The sequence below is a fragment of the Lichenostomus cassidix genome, chromosome 3 (assembly GCF_008360975.1).
Source record: "Lichenostomus cassidix isolate B80296 chromosome 3, HeHo_3.0, whole genome shotgun sequence".
Taxonomy (NCBI): domain Eukaryota; kingdom Metazoa; phylum Chordata; class Aves; order Passeriformes; family Meliphagidae; genus Lichenostomus; species Lichenostomus cassidix.
Genome location: NC_139483.1, coordinates 12,475,569 through 12,494,847, shown reverse-complemented (window position 1 = coordinate 12,494,847; position 19,279 = coordinate 12,475,569).

Here is a 19,279-nt window from a genome sequence, read left to right as displayed (position 1 = left end):
CCCTTCTGCCACAATTTCTATGAGCTCTTTGAAATCTATCTGACCTATGACACATCTAAATTTTTCCACACGTCAGCGTGTAGCTGTTTTTAACAGATGCTAAACTCAGCAAATGGTTGAGCATCATAACTCCATCACACTGAAAGGGTAAAACTGCAGTGGTACATCGGGTGAAGATACAAGCACCCAGCTCCCTCTTCTTTCCTCCACTTTCCACATGTTTTCATCAAAAATTCAGTCTTCACCGGGAAACAAACAGAAGAAACACTGACCTTTCAGTCAAAGAAATACACAGCCTAGAAAAGAACTGAGCTCTAGTCACAGGCCCCTTGAAGACCAGGACTGTTTGTTACTGAAATCCCAGTGGATTCATTTCCTGGAAAAACAACTGTTTTTCTCTCTGGTTTGGGTCCCTGCTCTTTGACTTTTTGGATGTTTATGCACTCTATTTCCACAAGTTGCAATGTTCTTAACACCTGTTCTCTGGCACGCTTATGTGCCCACACAGTGGCATACATTAATACAAATGAGTTTACATTGTATTTCAGTTAATAGGATTTAAATGTGACCGTGCAAAAATCTGCACTGCAACTAATATGAAATTCTTTAATTATGCAGTTCTCAGAGCCTACTTTCATAGTGTTTAGAGCCCTGTATCCTGAATATCTTTCTGGACTGGTGTAGGAGGAGATCATAATTAAACTCTAACTATTTGTTTATTAATTTCACTAAACAGTCCCATAGAACAGTTGTCATGTATTGCCTTCCTGCTCTAATGCTGCCTGCTGCATTAAAGTAAAGCTATAAAACACATGGGATCAGACTTACAACTGGACCTCAGGGCAAATGAGGACATCCTCCTGTCTTCCTCCTCCTCCTCCTGCTCTCCCCAAGCCCCCAGCTCAAGCTCTTGCCTCACAAGCAAGCAGCAGAGACCTCCTACACATTTCATCCAAATACTTCCCACTTTCCAGTGAAATGGACATTTCCAATACTTTCACTTTTGCAGTGAAATGGACATTTCTCCCTGACCACTCCTGTGGACACCTGAAAGAAGTTTTGCTATCCAAGTGGAACTAGAAGGAGGTTTTACTGTATCCAAACACAGGATTAGTTTATTCCTTCTGAACTTCCTTGCCATCCGAAGGCAAGCTCACATCAACACAGAAATCCCACTCAGCTCTTAAACAACAGATCTCCACCAACAATAAAAACTGCTGCAGTAATTACTGTCACTCCTGGTGACAGTTAAAAAATCAGAACAACAAGAAGTGGCAAGGCCAAGCATGTCACCTACTGTATCCCTCTGCAGGCCCATGATTGTTCTCTACATTTCTTCCATGCAGCTTGACAAGACTCGTTAAAAACGTCCAAAGCAATTAAGTTTCAGCATCTTCCTTTGGGAGATAATTCCAGGTTGTAACAGATTTCACTGTCTCGATGAGTTCCCTGATACCCAATCTAAACTTTGCTTAATAATTTCCTCTCATTATTTCCTCCTTCAAACCGTTCCCCTTCATCCAGCGTTACAGCCTCCGGGTATAAAAAAGCATTATCTACTATTCTTTCCTAATTTAACTGCCACATTCCCCACATTGTTTTTGCTCCTCTTGGTGATGGAGGATAACAAAGAATAAATTTAGCTTAACTTTAAATCCCCATGCCACCTTTCCTGAAGGCACATTAGCACGTTGTACCTGGACAATCTGCACTATTGTTGTGTACTTATTTTGTTTGTTTAAGAGCCAACGAACACAGCAATTTACCTAGACACTCACAAAGAAATTACTTCAAATGACAGAAATATTTACTGCCAAATACTTTTATAAAACAGCATGAATCTCATCATTTCATCTATTTGCAAAGAATATAGAAATCACACTGGAGAGGAAGGCAAAGACACAGAGTTACAGAGAAATAGCAGGGTTGAAGGTAAGTCTAACTTCTATAGTCACCTAATTTGCCTTGTTACATACTTGTTATATAAATTATATACTTTCATTCAGCATTTACATAATATATGGTACAAGAGCTAAGACAATCTCTGTATCCTTTCTTCCCACTCAGAATACAAATACAGGTAGGCAAAAAAAAAAAAACAAACCCAAAACAGTGAGCATTGACAATAGTAGGAAAAAAAAAATTTCAAACTCAGAAAGCAGGCAAATTAAGAGTTTAAAGTCTCCATAAAAAAATCCCACCTCTTTTCTTAGCCTTTTTCACCAGCCCCACTCAAGTTGGCAGGAGGAATTTCGTGGCACTGAGAATATCACTAACACCCCTCAGGTGTGTGTTGTGCTGAAGCAGTGCAGGCTGTGCTATCACATGTGCATATCTGTAATATTCTGCTCTGGGAGAAGTGCATTCATGTTCTTTCTTTACATGGAGTAACAAATGAACCTTCACTGCACAAGAGTGTATGACCACCTGAAAAACCACTGCACCCTCCCTTATAGCAGAGTAAACATGACTTTTGCTATAAAAATAAGAAGCCATAGTTTTTCCATTAATTTGACAGCACATGGTCTCTGCAGTTGCCTGGGATTGCCTTGGCCACAGCTGGCTTTAGCAGGTCTTAACAGCAGCTGTCAAATGGTAATTCTCTAGTCTGTTTTATCTCAAATTTTGCACATTTAATAATAATATGTGGTAAAGGTCTGACCAAGTCTGGTAGTCCCTGCATAAAAACAATAGCCCTTTCTGTTAGTTGGCACTGAAAGTGCAACTTCCAAACTTGAGCAGGAAACCAAGGAAAAGGGAGAAAATTATGATGAGAGACATATAAAAATAAACCCAGACTCAAGACTGAAGAGGAAAAAACAGCTACTGTGAAGACCTCGAGGGGGCACAAGACTTGCCACAGCCCCTCTTCTGCTCTTCTGGGGGCAAGCTGAGGCTGCCAACATAGGATCCACACCTGGGGAGCAGGCAGAGCATGGTACTAGAGAAAAGGCAAAGAGGGAAATTAGATCCTTGTGTGACAGTTTTGACTGTGTGATTGATGAGGTTTTTCTATATTCATTTGATAACTGGATTCTGTTAAAACTCTTGGGGATGGTTCTGTACAGGGCCAGCAGCTGGACTCAATGATCCTTGTGGGTCCCTTCCAGATCAGCATTTTCATTGATCCTGTGACTAATAGTACTGTGAATAAATTGTTTGCTTCATATATGCATGATGTATTCCCTTTTCAAGGTTCTTCCTGGTATGCTTTTATACTACCTATTTATCTGTATCTACATATCATACAATCATAGAATATCTTAAATTGAAAGGGATCCACATGGATCATCTCAGGACTGCCTAAATTGAAGCCGTATGACTAAAAGCATTGCCCAGAAACTCCTTGAGCTCTGACAGGTTGGTGTCACAACCACTTCTGCAGGGAGCATATTCCAGTGACTGACCACCCTCTCAGTGAAGAACCTTTTCCTAATTTTCAATCTGAATTTATCCTGATATGGCTTCGTTCCATTTCCACATGTCCTAGGACCATATATAACCCATTACAACTCTTCCTTCTACCCTGTGAAAAACTCACCCATGTCATAAACACTTTATATCACAGGCTTATCAAATAGTGTGTAAAATTTTCTTTACGATGAAAGCAAGAACCACACAGGAAACTGATGATCAAATCTGCCCTCCTGGGCTGCTCTACTGCAAGTCTTTTAGTGCATCATGTTTCTAGTAATGAAATAATTGTATTGCATGTGTACAGACACATAACAAATACCATTTAATTAGCAAGGAAAGGGCTGGAATTAAACGCGCTGGTTTTTCCAAATGAATATTTTAGGGAAGATTAAAGTTGACTACAGTGAGGTATGTCTCCTTGTTAGAGCTGCAGTACCTCAGAAAAGGTACTTGGCAAGCAAAGTCACTCCCCATGAATGCATTAGGATCTTAATCACAGCTAATGGATAAATTAAAAATGTCAAAATTAACAGCAGCAGGCTAAGAGAATGCACTGGAAATAAGAGTAATAAGAAAGAACAGCAGGAACTGAAAAATATGTTTCCTTATTATACTGGAGATTTTCCTGCTCTTTCAGTTTTGTCCTTTCATCCTCCTGAATCAACCTGCATGTGGCTTGTTCAGCAGACAAGACTCTGAAAGACGAAAATTGAGCCAGCCTCCAGGGGCCTAAGGGTGTGCAGGCAAAAAAGGGCACTGAGAAGCTGGGAATGCCTCTTAACCATGCCATCACTGAGCAGTTTGCCTTTGTGAAATGCTATCAACTTAAGGAAAACCTGAGCCTCGCAGTCAGGACATAGAAAGAGGTCAGGATATGCTATTCTTTCCCTGTGGAAAAGAGGAAAGCCATATCTGGATATGCACTTATCCACTTATTTTTCAGAGATGGAGAGTAACGTAACATAAATAAGAGAGATGTCCCCAGACCCTCAGAACTGTTTGCAAACCAATCCTAAATTCATCTGCACATCAGGATTAGGTTTGCCCCAGGCTAAATTGCAGTGAAGATTTGCTGAATAGGGATGGTTGCTGCAGGGAACTCAGGATGGCCAGGACCAGATCACCTGGAGCAATGCCCTGTCCAAAATATTATTAACTTCCAAGTAAAAACAGATCACTCAGGATCTTCTCCATTTGAATTTGGAAACTCTCCAAGGACAGAGATCCCACAATCTCTCTGCATAATCTCTTCCAGTGTTTCATGGTGAAATCTAGTTTGCTTCATCTAAAATAGGAATTTGCATTGTTTCAACTTGTGATGCCTCAGTTTTTGTACTGCACCCCTGAGAGATGTCTGGCTGCCTTACCCTCAAACTTTCTTTAGCATTTCTTCATTTTTAATGCCTCCCCCTGACCTGATATCATCCTCTGCTTTCCCTTATGTGTTACTTTGGCGCATCAACATCTCTCTCACACTGAAGGCACCATTACCTCAAAATTATTCTTGGCTCAAATGAAATGAAAACCTGAGTTAAAGCAATTAGCCATTTATAAACTGTAAACCAGAAAAAGATTTAAAGAGGTACAGGTATGCAATTAAACCCTGCAAACTACTCAAAGAAATTGTGCAAATGGAGCCAGGTTTGTGTTATCTCATATGGATGTGGATAACCCATAATGTCAGATCAAAGCTCTCCTACATTTGTGCAGGGTTCCCATGGGAAAGCATCTGACATGGTGACAATATCTCCACCTCTAGAGTCCAGATCCTGCTGTGGGAATCATTCCATTTCAGAGGTTTCCCCTCTTTCCTCCCCCTGTTTTTCACCACATTTCCATGCAGTGCTGACCATCCTGGCCCATGCCAGCACTGCCTCTACTCCTTCAGCTGCTCTCACACAATCATTGAGCTGCCTTCATGCAGACGGGGCTCACTGCTGTCTTGAGTTCCCTGCTAAGCTGTTTGCAAACTGCCAACCTATTCGGGGTGAAATGCACTTCTCTAAAGCAGATTTATTTACATGCTTCCATCCCTCTCATCCGATGTAACAGGAATTGCATGGTGAGGCAGGGAGGGAATTCATTTTCATATATAATGGGAAATGGAAGCATAAGCTGGATAAAAATCTGTTCCAAGCACACAAGACTTAATACACAGAAGCTGTTGAAAGTAAAGAATTGAACTTTAAGAAACCATCCAGTCTCCTTCAACTCAGAGGAAAAATGCTCATAAACCAAGGGAACAAAATTCACCTTTGCATTGTTTGTTTGGGTTTTTTTTTTAAGTGGGGTGAAGAAGTTGAGTAATTTTAATATAGTCTCCTTAACTAATATGTAAAGATACTGAAGTAGTTAAAACAATTTCTACAATAGTTATGTGTCATGAATAAATGTTTTAAGGTCATTTTTTAAAAACCATTTCCATTTCAGAATTTGCAATATCTGCACACTCAGCTCCTCACAGTTTTGCTTCCCCAGCCTCAGAGGCATTGACCAGCCAGGAGGCTCCAGTTTGGAGCCCAGCAGAGAGGAGCAAACAGCACTCAGTGACAAGAGCAATGCCAGCTGAGCTGATGCCAGACCTGACAATCTTAAAACTACCATCCCATAAGGGAGATGCTTTAAAGAGTGGCAGACAAACAGACCTTACTGGATTATTCACATTTTGAAGGCGTTCGGTGTCAGGGAAGGCCATGTGCTCTGTGTGGCTGAACTGCAAACAAGCATAAGAAGTAATGCATTCAATCTCCCCTTATCCTATTTTCTACTTGTCACGGTGTGGCTGCCTGTGAGAGTGGAACACAAACAGCTGCACACCACTCCATGCACGCAGACATTGTGTTAAATGCTAAGACAATTGGAATTAATTGGTACTGGGCTTTTCTTTAAGCTCCCTGTGCAGCTCAGCTCTGATGCTTTTCACAAGAGAGTTGGAAGATTAGGGCTTGTTCTACCTTTCCTGTTATTAAAAAGCTGGTGTGGATGTCTTAAAGCAAAAGAGGGGAGAAGAGGAATAAGTTGACGAGAAACCCCTGTCCTTTAAGGAAGAAAAATCACATCAATTTGCATGCAATCAGTAAATTACACCACTGGATACATTATGAATATTCCCACCTGACAAAAGCAAAAGGAAAGGCAGGAAAGCCTGAGAAGAAAGCAGCATTAAGGCAACTAAATCACTTCCAGCCCCCAGGTTGCATCATCCAAAATTAACCTGCATTACTTTATGTATTGACAGTTTGAAAATTAAAATAGTACCATAAACTCAAAAATAATATCAGGACTACTCTATTCAGGCAGCAGTAAGAATCCACAAAAACTTAAGAATGGATATGTCCACCCCAACTTCTTGTCACTAAAACATCCCCAGGTTCATTTTGCAGGTATTCCTTGGATCTGATAGGCTTCATGATTTTCAGAAATTGGAAATCCTAGTCTCTGAAAAATCAAAAGAGACATTGAAAGGGAAGTGCAGAAATTATGTCACAAAATATACCTGCCACCTACACTGTACTAAGCACAATCTGAGTAGTGTGACACATTTATAATGATAAATTGTAGTCAGAGAAATTATCTTCTGTTAATGTCCCTTTCCAAATTCAAAACATAAAATATTTGAACCTTTCTGGCAAACCTAAGGTCAGTTGAAAAAAAGTGGGTGTTTTGGTGAGTGCTCAGACTCAAGATGAAAGTGAATGAAACATGGGAATATTCAATTAAGATTGCTTTGATTTTTAAAAATAAAAACTCTTGTTCATAATATTTACCAAATGCAAAAGCTAACTGTGCATCTCATGGAATTTGCACTAAATATGCCATACAATTCCTACAACTGAATACCTCCCAATATTGAGAGGGAACTACATGTCCCTAAATACTTCATATCACTTTTTAAAATATCAGATCATTATTTTATAATAATGGCTACTAAGGTATCACACAAAAAAGGGCAGTGATTCACTTACATGGGTCCAGACTGGGTTCCAAAGAAATCTGCAGAATAATTTATAATTTGAGGAGATTTTAGCCTTCTTTTAGGCTAGATTTTCAGCACTCAGCAGCTCTGTTCTGGATAACTGACTGAAACAATTGGATTATCAGACTTTTGCTGTGCTACTCTTAGAGAACCAAGAGCAATTCTGGAGAACTTTTGAAAACCCAGGAAAAGACAAGCATATCTAACAAGAATGTCTGTAACTGTGAATGACAAGATGGGGGGGAGAATATCCATGTTTTGTACCAGGAAGCTCATTTTAAGAAGAGATAGGTGAAAATCTTTAGCCTTTTAGCATGCTTTTTAGAAACCCAGATTATTTTAGTAGCCTGTATTTAACTAAACAGCCTCCCATTCCAAACTTCTGCTATCAAAAATATGTTACACAACTCTTAGTCATTGAATTTCCAACTTGATACTTTCAGGGGGAAAAAAAAAGAAAAGAGAGATATTTCCACATATGAACTAAAAGTGCATTATCTAATTGCATTTGTGCATCATGCATCAACTCTCAAGATAAGATAGGTGTGCGATGAATATTTAATCAGTTGAGTCATTCACCCTCTGAGGTTCATCATTTGACATATTTCATCAACATACTTAGTTGGAATTTTTTGTTAGTATTTTTGTTCTAAGGATTGAATATTGATAGGAAAACCCTGAGAAGACCTTAAAAATACAAATTATTTCTCCAAATGTAAGAAAAGTTCTGAACAATCCCATACTTTCTAATATTCCTCCAGGATACGAAAAGACAAGAATCTTTCCATATCCTGGAGTCATATGAATTCCTATGGATCATATTCTCTATTATTTTGTTTCCTGAAGGAACATATCTTAAAAAATAAATAAAAACTGAAAGATTGTCTTTCTACTAGACTATAATAAAAAGTCTTTCTCTTTAGGGAATATTAGAGTCAGTAAATGTTTGTATGTATATTCATGTCATGCAAAAAACTTTTAAAAATTTAGAAAATCCATTAATATTTTCATTGATCTAGAATCTGTAAGAAACTCACTTTATGGCCAGTAAAAGTACTACAAGTATGATTTCTAGCTGCACAAGGACTTTAAGAATATGTATTTTGGATAGCAGAGATATTATCTTGCTTTTAAGAATGATGTTTGCACTGGGAAGAAACACATGTTATCACAGAATTACAGAATGGTTAGGATTGGAAGGGAACTTTACAGCCTATTTCATTCTAATCTTCCTGCCATGGGCAGGGACACCTTGCACTAGACCAGGTTGCTCAGAGCTCCATCCAACCTGACCTTGAACACTTCTGGGGATGAGGCAGCCACAGCCTTTTTGGGAAACCTGTACCAGGGCCAAAAAACCCTCCTGTTTTTCCTGATACTAAACAAATCCTACTCTGTCAGTTTGGATCCAGTCTCCCTTGCCCTGTCCCTGCCTGCCCTTGTACGAAGTACCTCTCCAGCTTTCTCACAGGTTCCCTTCAGGCACTGGAAGGCCACAGTTCTTAGGTCAAGCCTAAGCCTAAATCACTTTTCCAGGCTGAAAAATCCCAACTGTCTCAGCCTTTCCTTGCAAGAGAGGTGTTCCAGCCCTCAGATCATCTCAGTGTCCCTCCTCTGGACTCACTCCAACTGCTCCATACCTTCCCTGTGCTGGAGACCCCAGAGCTGATGCAGCACTGCAGGTGAGGTCTCAGCAGAGCAGAGAGAGGGGCAAAATCCCCTCCCTGCCCTGCTGCCCATGGTGCTTTGGACACAGCCCAGGACACGTCTGGCTTCCTGGGCTGCCAGCACACCTGACCAGCTCATGTCCAGCCTCCCACCCCCCAGCACCCCCAAATCCTTTTCTCACACAGATGACAAAAGAATAGGTGTTTGTTTCTTAGCAGCCATGCATAACACCAGACCTATTAAACTGCAAAAGGAGCGTTTCTGGAGAATTACCCATCCACAAACCTGCTCGTGCTGAGGAACCACATTGCAGGGCGTCTGTTAACACAGCACCACGTGACGTGGCTTCAGCAGGAGCTATTTTTGTGTGTCACCAAAGGGATCAAAACCAGCACACGGAAAAAACTGTCGATGGCAACCTCGGCCAGCACCGTGGTACCACTTCAGATGGAGGAGTGCCTGTCATCATTCTGTGGCTGCTACAACGTGTGTGGCATTTTGTAACAGAGGTCTGGCATTCCAAGGAGACCTTCAGCAATGCGTTTGCCAGGAGTCAAACTCGGCAGAGAAAGCCTTAAAGAACAGCTCACAAGTCACACGCTGCTCACGAGCTTGAACGATGTTCTCCCAATCAAGGTCAAGGTCATTTTTTACTAAACATATGGTCTACCAAAAAAGGCACTCTATTCCCAACTCCAAGTGTGCAAACAGAAGGAACTGCTATCCTCAGAGCGCAGCATCGAAACCATTTAGGAATGCCTTTGTAGCAACCCTTTCTAAAGCACAGACTACACACTGAAACAGGATTTCACTGCTGTACTGTCAAGCAGGCAAAATGATTCCTCCATTAGGTAAAGGGAAAAACAAATGGAGAAGAAAAAGGACAGAGGAAGCCAACCATGAACTGTTTGAAATGCTACTGAATATCAAGCTCTCTATCAAGTGAAAGATTAATCAGAGGAAGACTGGTTTTAGAAATATATTCATATATTTAAAGGACACAATATTCATGGCAAATTATTCCTTTTTGCCAGGCTATCACTATATTACAACCTGATTGCAGAACAGCTTTCAGACCAAAATTCCTCTCTTTGTTTTGACATGCACGTTTTTACTGCATTAACCATGTGAAATGCTAAAGAAAGCAATTCCCTCACATTTTTCGAATCAACATTCAGATCTGGAAAACCCTGTCTGAAATCTACTTAGAGATTAATTCAGTTTGAAGTAACAGTAGCTGTGTTATGTTCTTTCTCTTGAACATCCCACTGAAGAAGTGCAAGGTAGAAAAACTTTACCAACTAAATCAGTTAGAGGGATCCCACACAAGGCATAAAAAATAATGATTATACAGCAAGAGGTTCCACAGGTTCTAGTTTCAGCTCGAGAATACACTTTTCCATTACTGATGTTTCCAAGTTCCTTACCACACTCCAAGTTTTCTTTGTGGACATAAGGTGGTTTGTCAAGCTGCCAAGAGATCCTTCCACAGTGGAGATGAGCTCTGCACTCTGCTTCACAGAACTCCTCCAGGCAGGAGCCTCTAAATGTTCATATTGTTATTCCTTCATGTTCAGACTAATTCTATCAAAGGCACCAGGAGATATTTGTGACTTCTGATTTCCATTTGTCACATTGTTAATTAAGGAAATAAAAAAAATAAAAAAAGAAAAGACAAATTACTTTAGGAGAAAAAGGAGCTGAGGGGTATGAAAGACTCAAAATAGTATTTGGCCAGAAAGAAGCAGATTCAGATCCAACCGAAGAAAAGAAATTATAAATTAAAAAAAAGGCACCACAAAACCATAAAACTGCTGCCTATTCAGATAGTTTGAAATCTTCCCGCTTTTTTCTCATCTTTGTTTTCTAAGAGAAAGAACAGCTAAATAATTGTTATTAGGGTTAACTACTAGTAAATTACTATATTTTGTGCAGTAAATTTTAATTACCTAGGCTATATCCCCACTCCCTCCCCCCCCCCTTTTTTTAAGTAAATGCAGCTTCCTAAGCCATCTCTGCTGATTCCTTGCATGCTGTTGTCAGAAAGGAAAGCAGTGACCTGCTGTGAATTCAGCTGCTCTCAGCCTTTCCAGCCCTCCTCTGCTGGTGGATGCTGTGCATTCTCAGCAGAGCAGCTGTGAGTGCCAAGCATGGGAACTCGCTGGCATTCATTTGCAAGGAGCTTTTCTCATCCAGAAAATGGTGCAGCTGCTCCTGATGCTGGGATAATTCCTAACACCAGCAGTGACAACCACAGGGTGGAACGTCAGCTCAGGATGAGAGGCAACAGCATTGAGAAGAAATTCCCTGACTGTGAATCCCAGGGCTCTCCTGCACTGCACTGCCCAGACATGGCACCAACTACATTTTGCCAAATATTAGGAAAAGAGTTGAGAAGCAGGCAGGAGTGGGATGTGCTGAGCCTTAATGTACTGCAGCACCAGCACAAGGCAAGGGAAAAGTCCCTTTTCCTTCTGCAAAACATAACCTCCACCATAACCATCAGGAAGTGTGGTCACAGGTACCTACATTTACTGGAGCAGGGAATGGAAAACAAAGCTGTGCTTCCCAAATGAATGCCTTGTCACCAGGTTTTATGATCTCTTTCTTTATTGGCCTCAGCTTTTGAATTTGACAAAATGTAACTTTCAAAATTTATCTTTTGGAAAACAGAAAAAGGAAGTTGGTAAAAAAATAAAATTAATATATACATATTCTACTGACCAGATCAGCATCTTGCAGCCCTGGATGAAGCCTTGCCCTTTTGATCCCTTCACTGTCAGACTTTTGATTCCAACTTTGTCAGACTCAGTTGTCAGAAAAGATGATGAACAGAGAGCTTTAAAGCTTGACTGAGAGTTTTAGATCTCAACAAATAGTCCCATTTCCTGCTGTAGACTTCATCCCTTTACGAACTAGCTCTGTGAGCTCAGGTTGGACAATTTACCAAGTCTAGTATATCTGGTTTTTTCTTTAACTTTACCGTGTATCTAGCAAAGACAGTGCAGCACCGTGACCTCAAGGGCTTTCTAACCTTTCTCATTTACAGAAACAGCTCCAGAGATCCTTAGAGCAGAATGTTAGAATGAGGAAGAGCTTCTTCCAGACATGTTCAGCATCACCATGGATTATTGCACACGTCTGAGACATCCAGGCAGGGTCACTGCCTTCATCTGTTCTTTTATCACCAAGTCAGTCCCAAGCTGACAAGCACAACAACTCACTTCAGAAGAAGGTATAGTCATGGAAGAAGAAAACAGGGTTGAAAATCAGAATCCAGCAAGTTTTTAGAAGCCACAGAAGCAAACATAATCCTGTCAAGATGCTGCTTAACACATTTCCTGCTTTACAGAGCAGGGTTTTATGTGTTGTCCTTGACTGTTTCCAAGCACATTTAGCACTGTTATAGAGTTCAGCTTTGCTGAAGTGGTTTCACTGGTGGGGAAAACAGGGCAGAGAGATGTGTCCTGGCTTGGCCAGTGTATCAGGTGTAGCCGCTGACAGAGCTAAGAGCATATCCTGTCACCCTGCCTTCCTGTGCAGCATCCTGGCTGACAGAGTTAAATTGATGTCAGTCAGAGTGGTATGAAACAACTGAAGAGGTAAGCCCTAAAACCCTTGCAATAATATCCAGCCCATGGGAAAGGGGAGGCTTCCTGAACCTAAAAACTTCCAAGTTCATTGCCTTAGTGTCGCTAACAGTCTGAGCATCTCTGTGTCATGGTCGGGCTGCTGATGGGAATCCACACTGAGAGCAAAACTATTACATGATGGTCAAGTAAAAAATTAGCAATTACACAAAATATCTCCAGGAGAAATTGTGACAAAACCCCATTTTTTGTCTTTGAGTCCACAGAGGCAGTGAGTTCAAGGGCTGTGTTATGACAATATAATAATTTAGAGTTATAATACAAAACTAGACTTATAGTAAACTCAAAAGTCCTCCACATGCAGCCAGGAAACATTTCTTTAAATGTTTATATATCTATGGGAGCCCCACAGATATGGACATCCTTGGTTTTAAGCCCCCCCATACCTCTGACTGCACTTCAGTCTCACTGTTACAGCATTACCAGCAGCTGCAAGACCCAATTCAGCACCACAATAAGTACGTGGAAGGTCAGCACGCTCAGCCCTGGGCTCTGAAGGGCAGGCTGGAACCAGGAGACTTGATTAAAGTCCATTTAGCAATATCCACACCACACTGCAATCACAAACCAGGCACCCTGCTACAGCCCTGTTTCTGCTGTAAACTGCAGGCACATCTCCTGTCACGTGAGGAACACTAATCTAGCTTATGTAAAGAGCCAAAGGATCCAAATACTTGCATAGTGAACAAATTCATACTAAGATTTCCACATAATGCAAAGGGTGAGATATATGTTACAGCAAATAATTCCTTTTTTCCATGATGTGTTGCCGCAGTTAACTTTCTTCTGAAGTGCTGAAGGGCAATAAATAATCTCTCTGTTCTGACAGCGGCGCGTGCTAACAAGGAAATAACAGAGGAATGGTGCCGAGAAGCTGAGTGATTTCGATAGTGATTCAGTCAGACGAGAACTATAATGAAATAATTTTCACTGCCGGCTGCCTTCTGTGGCTATTTGAGACTGCAATTTTGAAAGGTTACAGGCTTGCACTTGGCGTTGGATCCTCACATCAGACCAGGTCCCCAGGCTGTCCTGCTGTGGGAACTCGTGGTGCTCTTCACCCCAGCTGCTCTTCACTGTGGGTCAATCATCAAGGATCTTCCCAATTCACCCAGAGCCTGTCCTGGTCCATCATTACTCCATGTAGCATTTGAGTCAGAGCAGGGTGCTTAACCATCTGCCTGATCCTGTAAGGTTTTATGGACAATATGACAGAGCAGGCTTGAATTTGGTTGGTTTGTTGTGGTGGCTTTTTGTCTTAGAATTCCCTCTAAGTCCTCTGAAAACTAATGCACCTGAAAGTTTTGCATTCCTTTTCTAATGGCACTTTACACAGAAGGTTTGCGAGCTGGAAAATTATGAATTTGTGTTTGCTTACCACCAAATAAAGAGGAGGTTAATTTTGTTGTCCTCTCCAGAAGGCAAACTGATGAATACCTAACTGGCTCTGACTTGTCTTCCTTCTTATATCTTTTGTGTTAAAATTTTATGAATCGAAGAGCAGAAAGTTCCTATTTGCTTATCGCATTGATGCACATTCTGAATCCTGAAGGCATTTTGCCCACTTATACTAAATTAGCTAGGGTTTTTTGTTGGGATTTTTTGTGATCATGCAGCTCTACTTTAGTTCTAGCTTATATTGGAATTCTTATGGTGTGCATTTACTTCCTGTCTGTTAGCACAGTTAGCGTGCATTTTCTGTTTCAGAAACACACAGTATTTAAGTCTTCTGTTTGTGCACTGGCAACTTAGAGAGAACAGGCCACTTCTTTTAAAGTCATTTCTTGATTACAGTTTTCAAAATACTGAAAAAAATACTACAAATACTATTGGTTGCATATATCTCAAGTTCAAGCCGCTCTACAAGAAAGGAAGTAAAGGTTTTTCAGGCAATATTTACACACACACCAGTTCTGTGATGCAGATTCAGGCAGGCTGATATCACCACTGAGGGAAGTACTTAGTTAACTGTGTCCACATACTCTGCAGTTTCCAATGGGAATTCAACACATTTAATCCCTGCCCTATATCCCAATTTTCATTTCACAGTCTTTTTCCCCACCTCTGTTTAAATTTTACAAACCTAAGGCTGGGGACCAACCTGCTGGAGAGCAGCTCTGGGGAGAAGGACTGGGGGTCCTGGGCACATTCTGTAATTTTGCAATTTTTCCTAAATATTATTTCCTTCTATTAATGGGAATATTCATCTGTGCTCTCTATTCATACACCATGCTGTGAAAGCTTTTATCATCTCACCTTGCTCCCTGACAGGGAGAAGGGGATTTACCAATGAAAAGGTTATTATATGACAGACTGATTTATAAAGCTCTTGTAAACAAACCTTTGACAGGTAACCACAAACAAAGTGCGATGATTTTACTGCACAGAGCAGCACCTACTAAAGCTTGCTTTCAAATAGTGAAAATGTAACACAGATAAACAAACTCTCAGAGTTCAATAGGGAGGAGGAAACTTGAAAGCGAGTGGGAAAATGTAATTAATCATAATCCATATGGTCTCCAAGCACATTTTGGCTCTGTGTTGGTACCCTGAGTGAGCACAACAGAAATGCTTAGCCCTTCTCCTGTAGTGAACCTCTCCAAGACCCTAATACCCCAAAGAGGTGTTTTGATTTTTGTTTCTCAGCACCCAAATCTATTTTATATTAAGGGGATAGATTCAGACAAGATGTTAAGGGAGAAATGTGTTTACAATGAGGGTGCAGAGCCACCAGAACAGGTTGGTCAGAGAGGTGTTAGAAGCCTAATCTTTGGGAACATTCAAAGCCAGGTTTGTGGGGCTCTGAGCAACCTGGTCTAATTGAAGATGTCCCTGCTCATTGCAGGGGGGTTGGACTAGGTGGCATTTAAGGATCCCTACCAACCCAAATGATTCTATGACTCCATAAAATGTGGTGTTCCTGTGAAAAATCTCACTCTTATGGAAATTTTGACACAGAGTACTTCAGTGGAAAGGACACACTATGATTTTTAAAGGGGTCTTGCTGTGCCCAAACGAAGATACAGTATAAACACAGAGGCTGATGAAAAAAATGGAGAAAGTAATCCAGTATCTGACAGAGAAAAAAAATGCAGAATCCAAGACCTTAATAACATTTTAGTTGTGTGAAAAGTCATGACATTGAACAAGCTATTAATTTTGCCTTTGGAAGAATGAGCAATAATATTTTATTCTAAACTTCTAGAATATCCCAGTCACCACAGAGCCAGGATACAATGTCAGCTGTGTGCCTTGTTTCATTAAGGTTTCTTGAAAAATACCAGCAAAACATGCAGGTGGTTCCTTGAGGCACAAAGGGAAAGAGTAGCCTTGAAAATTAGGTTAAGCTGTGAAAGTAAATTCTGCTTCACAGCCAGGGATGAGGGACTTTTCATGAGGAAGTTTTCAAAGACTATGTTTTCCAAACCAAAGGATGGCCCTTGCAGTGAGTCAAGCAAAGGAGGTTGCAGAATGTCTGCATGGATGCACAAGGAGGTCCCAACAAAAATATTTTTTAAAGTACACAATGAGTAGAAGCAGAGTCTGAGCTTCCCAGGACCAGAGAGACATGGACATACTGGGGAGAGTCCAGCACAGAGCCACAAAGATGATTAGGGAACTGGAGGGTCACTCAAAGAGAAGCTGAGAGAGCTGTGACTACTCAGCCTGGAGGAGAGAAGGCTTTGGGGTGGGTTGTTATGAAAATGTGTGGAAATTCCTCATGGAGGAGTAAAGGAGATGAAGCCAGATGCTGCTCAGAAATATCCAGTGACAGTAACAGAGGTAACAGCAAAACTGAAGTATGAGAAGGAACATTTAAACAGAAGAAAAAACGCACAGGTTGCCCAGAGAGGCTGTGGAGTCCCCATGCTTGGAGATACTCAAACCCTGCTGAACAATGTCCCAGCCAACTTGTTCAAATTGGCTGCTTTGAGCCTAGATGATCTCCAGAGTTTCCTTCCTGCCTCAGCCATCCCATGATTCGGTGATCCCACTACCAGACCACTGCATTCATTTACTTGAGGCATGCACAGAATTGAGACAGTTTTACTCTTTTATGGCCATGTTATCACTTTCCCAGAGGCAGGAACTGTTGAAAACAAAGGGTGGCAGCTGAGCAGAGCTCAAGGGCACTGCACTACCCTTCACCATTATAAAACAGAGACCTCAAGCCTGCTCAGATTTCAGTTTAAATTGTTCCAAAAGAGCACTATTAAAACAAAAATAGACTCCTCAGTGGACAATTCTCTTCACTCGTCCAGTTCTCATGATCTTTTCAGAAATTAATAGCCTTCATTTTAACCTTGACTGCACAAGAGAATTGCTCTCTTTAAAGCTGAACCACTGGAAGTACAAACAGTCCACAGCATCCGCGGCAGCCTTGCCAAATTGCTTGCAGCTTTGTTCCATGTCTGCAGCAGCTCTACCCCGAGCCACAGTGACCCATGTGGGCATGGCAGGCTGGGAATGCACCTGGGAATACATCCTCTGAGCCTTGTAAAGATCAATAGTGCCCTGAGAGACAGCCAAATGAACAACAGCAATTCATCAGGAACGATATAACTTCAATTCATCCTGACTGCATTACTCAACCTACTGAAACACTGTCCAGCCCAACTAAGTATTACATGTAAACCTTTAGGAAGCTTCACATTGGACTAATACATCAAGTAATGGCCAAACATTTAACCCATCAACTGTCAGATTTCTAGGTACACATCCTAAAACAACGCCACTCAAAGGAATCTTGTTGCTTCAGTGATTTATTTCTGTCAGGTGGAAAAGGGCAAACAGACATAGATGCACAGCTCCTGAGGCTATAGGAACAAATTGATATGTAAGATTTACAGCCACTCCTTTAGGCAGAGCAATGAAGCCAGTGCACCTGGCTCCCAGTGCCAGGCAACCTTCCTAATTTGTTTAAAATAATCAAATTTTGTACAAAATGTGTAAAACATCTTCACACATATACAAGCAATTACCAATCATCTCTAAAATCATCCAGTGTTCACTAATCACTGCAGTTTCAGTCCTGCTTTTATTTCTGAAGGCCCATAATGAGAAAGGGTCTAGAAGGCTCCGAGAGTTCCAAAATAACAATACTTTGTTCATTTAAGTGGCAGGGGGTTTTCCCTTCCAGCAGTACAGCAGGCATGTGTTTCCACAGTATTGCTTCAGTGGGGAACAACATCCATTTTCACATTGTCTCATTAGTCTGACTACTTTCTTCTGGCTTGGAATGAGAATTCTGTAAGTCTAGTGCTGGAAATTGTTATACACTTGGGACAAAGTGATAATAGTGCTAACTGGTAGCAGAGAGTTTCTGTAGGGACTTTGTAGCCATACTGATTATCCAGCACAGCTGACATAATTGTACAGAAGTAAATGTTTCATTGCTATTGTATTTATTAATATATTTGTTCACAGATATGGGGTGGGGGTGTTTAACAATAAATAAAATGCTAAGAAATATGAGGGGAAATGTCTTTTTGTTTAAAAAAGTTTCACCACTGCTGTAAAGCAGGGTTCTTTAAATTATTTATCTGACTCCATCTTGTTCATATACTTTGACATGCTTCAGCACTGCTGGGAAACAGTTGCCTACCTTAGTGATGCTCACAAATTCCAAGTGCCTGCTAAGCTGGCACCCTTTGGGAGTGGCACTGGAAAGCATTTCACAGGTCTGAAATGCACCTCTCAGCCTGTGCCTCTCCCCAGACACTTTCAGAACCTCATCCAGAGCTCTGAATCCATGTTTTCACGTTGTAAATTATCAAAGATTCCAAATGGATATTTAACTAAGACAAAAGGTTTACACAGACTAAATCAAGTGTTTAATCATATGAGTGCTTGCATATTTTGTTCTGTCCTTGTCCTTTCCTGCTGAGGACACGAAAGGAAACAAAACCACAACTGTCCAAATGTCAAGGACCACAGCATATTTAGGAGGAGGAAAAGCTGAAATTCCATGCAGGGCTACTCATCACCATGGTTCTGTGCTCATTTCACTCAGAAACACAGATTTTGACAGAACCAGGTCTCCAGGCTTCTCTTTCTCAGGTCAGCCTATGCCATGCAAAGAGTGCAACTATGGAGTAGAAATTCATGCTTTTGTGATAAGATGCTTAAATATTTAGTGAACTTTAAAATGCCTCAGTTCCTTAAAGAAACTGCATCTCACCCACCTGCAGTTGCAGCAGGACCTCTGCAGACTGGTTCAGAGAGTCCTCACCACCACATGTGAGAGCAGAGAGGCTTCCAGAGAGGGCAAGATGCTGTCTCAGGTCCCTCTGCAGATCAGGCGTTTTTCTTGCTCAACATGCGTTCTTGCCCTGCATAGTGGTTCTTCCAATTGACTCCATCACCATTTTTGAACCAAAAAATACCCAGACCATTTCAGTAAAACTGCCTCCTCCACCCCACTTAAAGTCGGTTTTCTGCCTGGCATATATGTTGACATATAGAGAGATTTCTGACTTCTGAAGAATTCAGCCACCACAGATGCATAAAAAACCTGTTTTGAAGCGCCAGAAGACATAAGGCAATGGAAAACAGTGCTTCAAGTGCG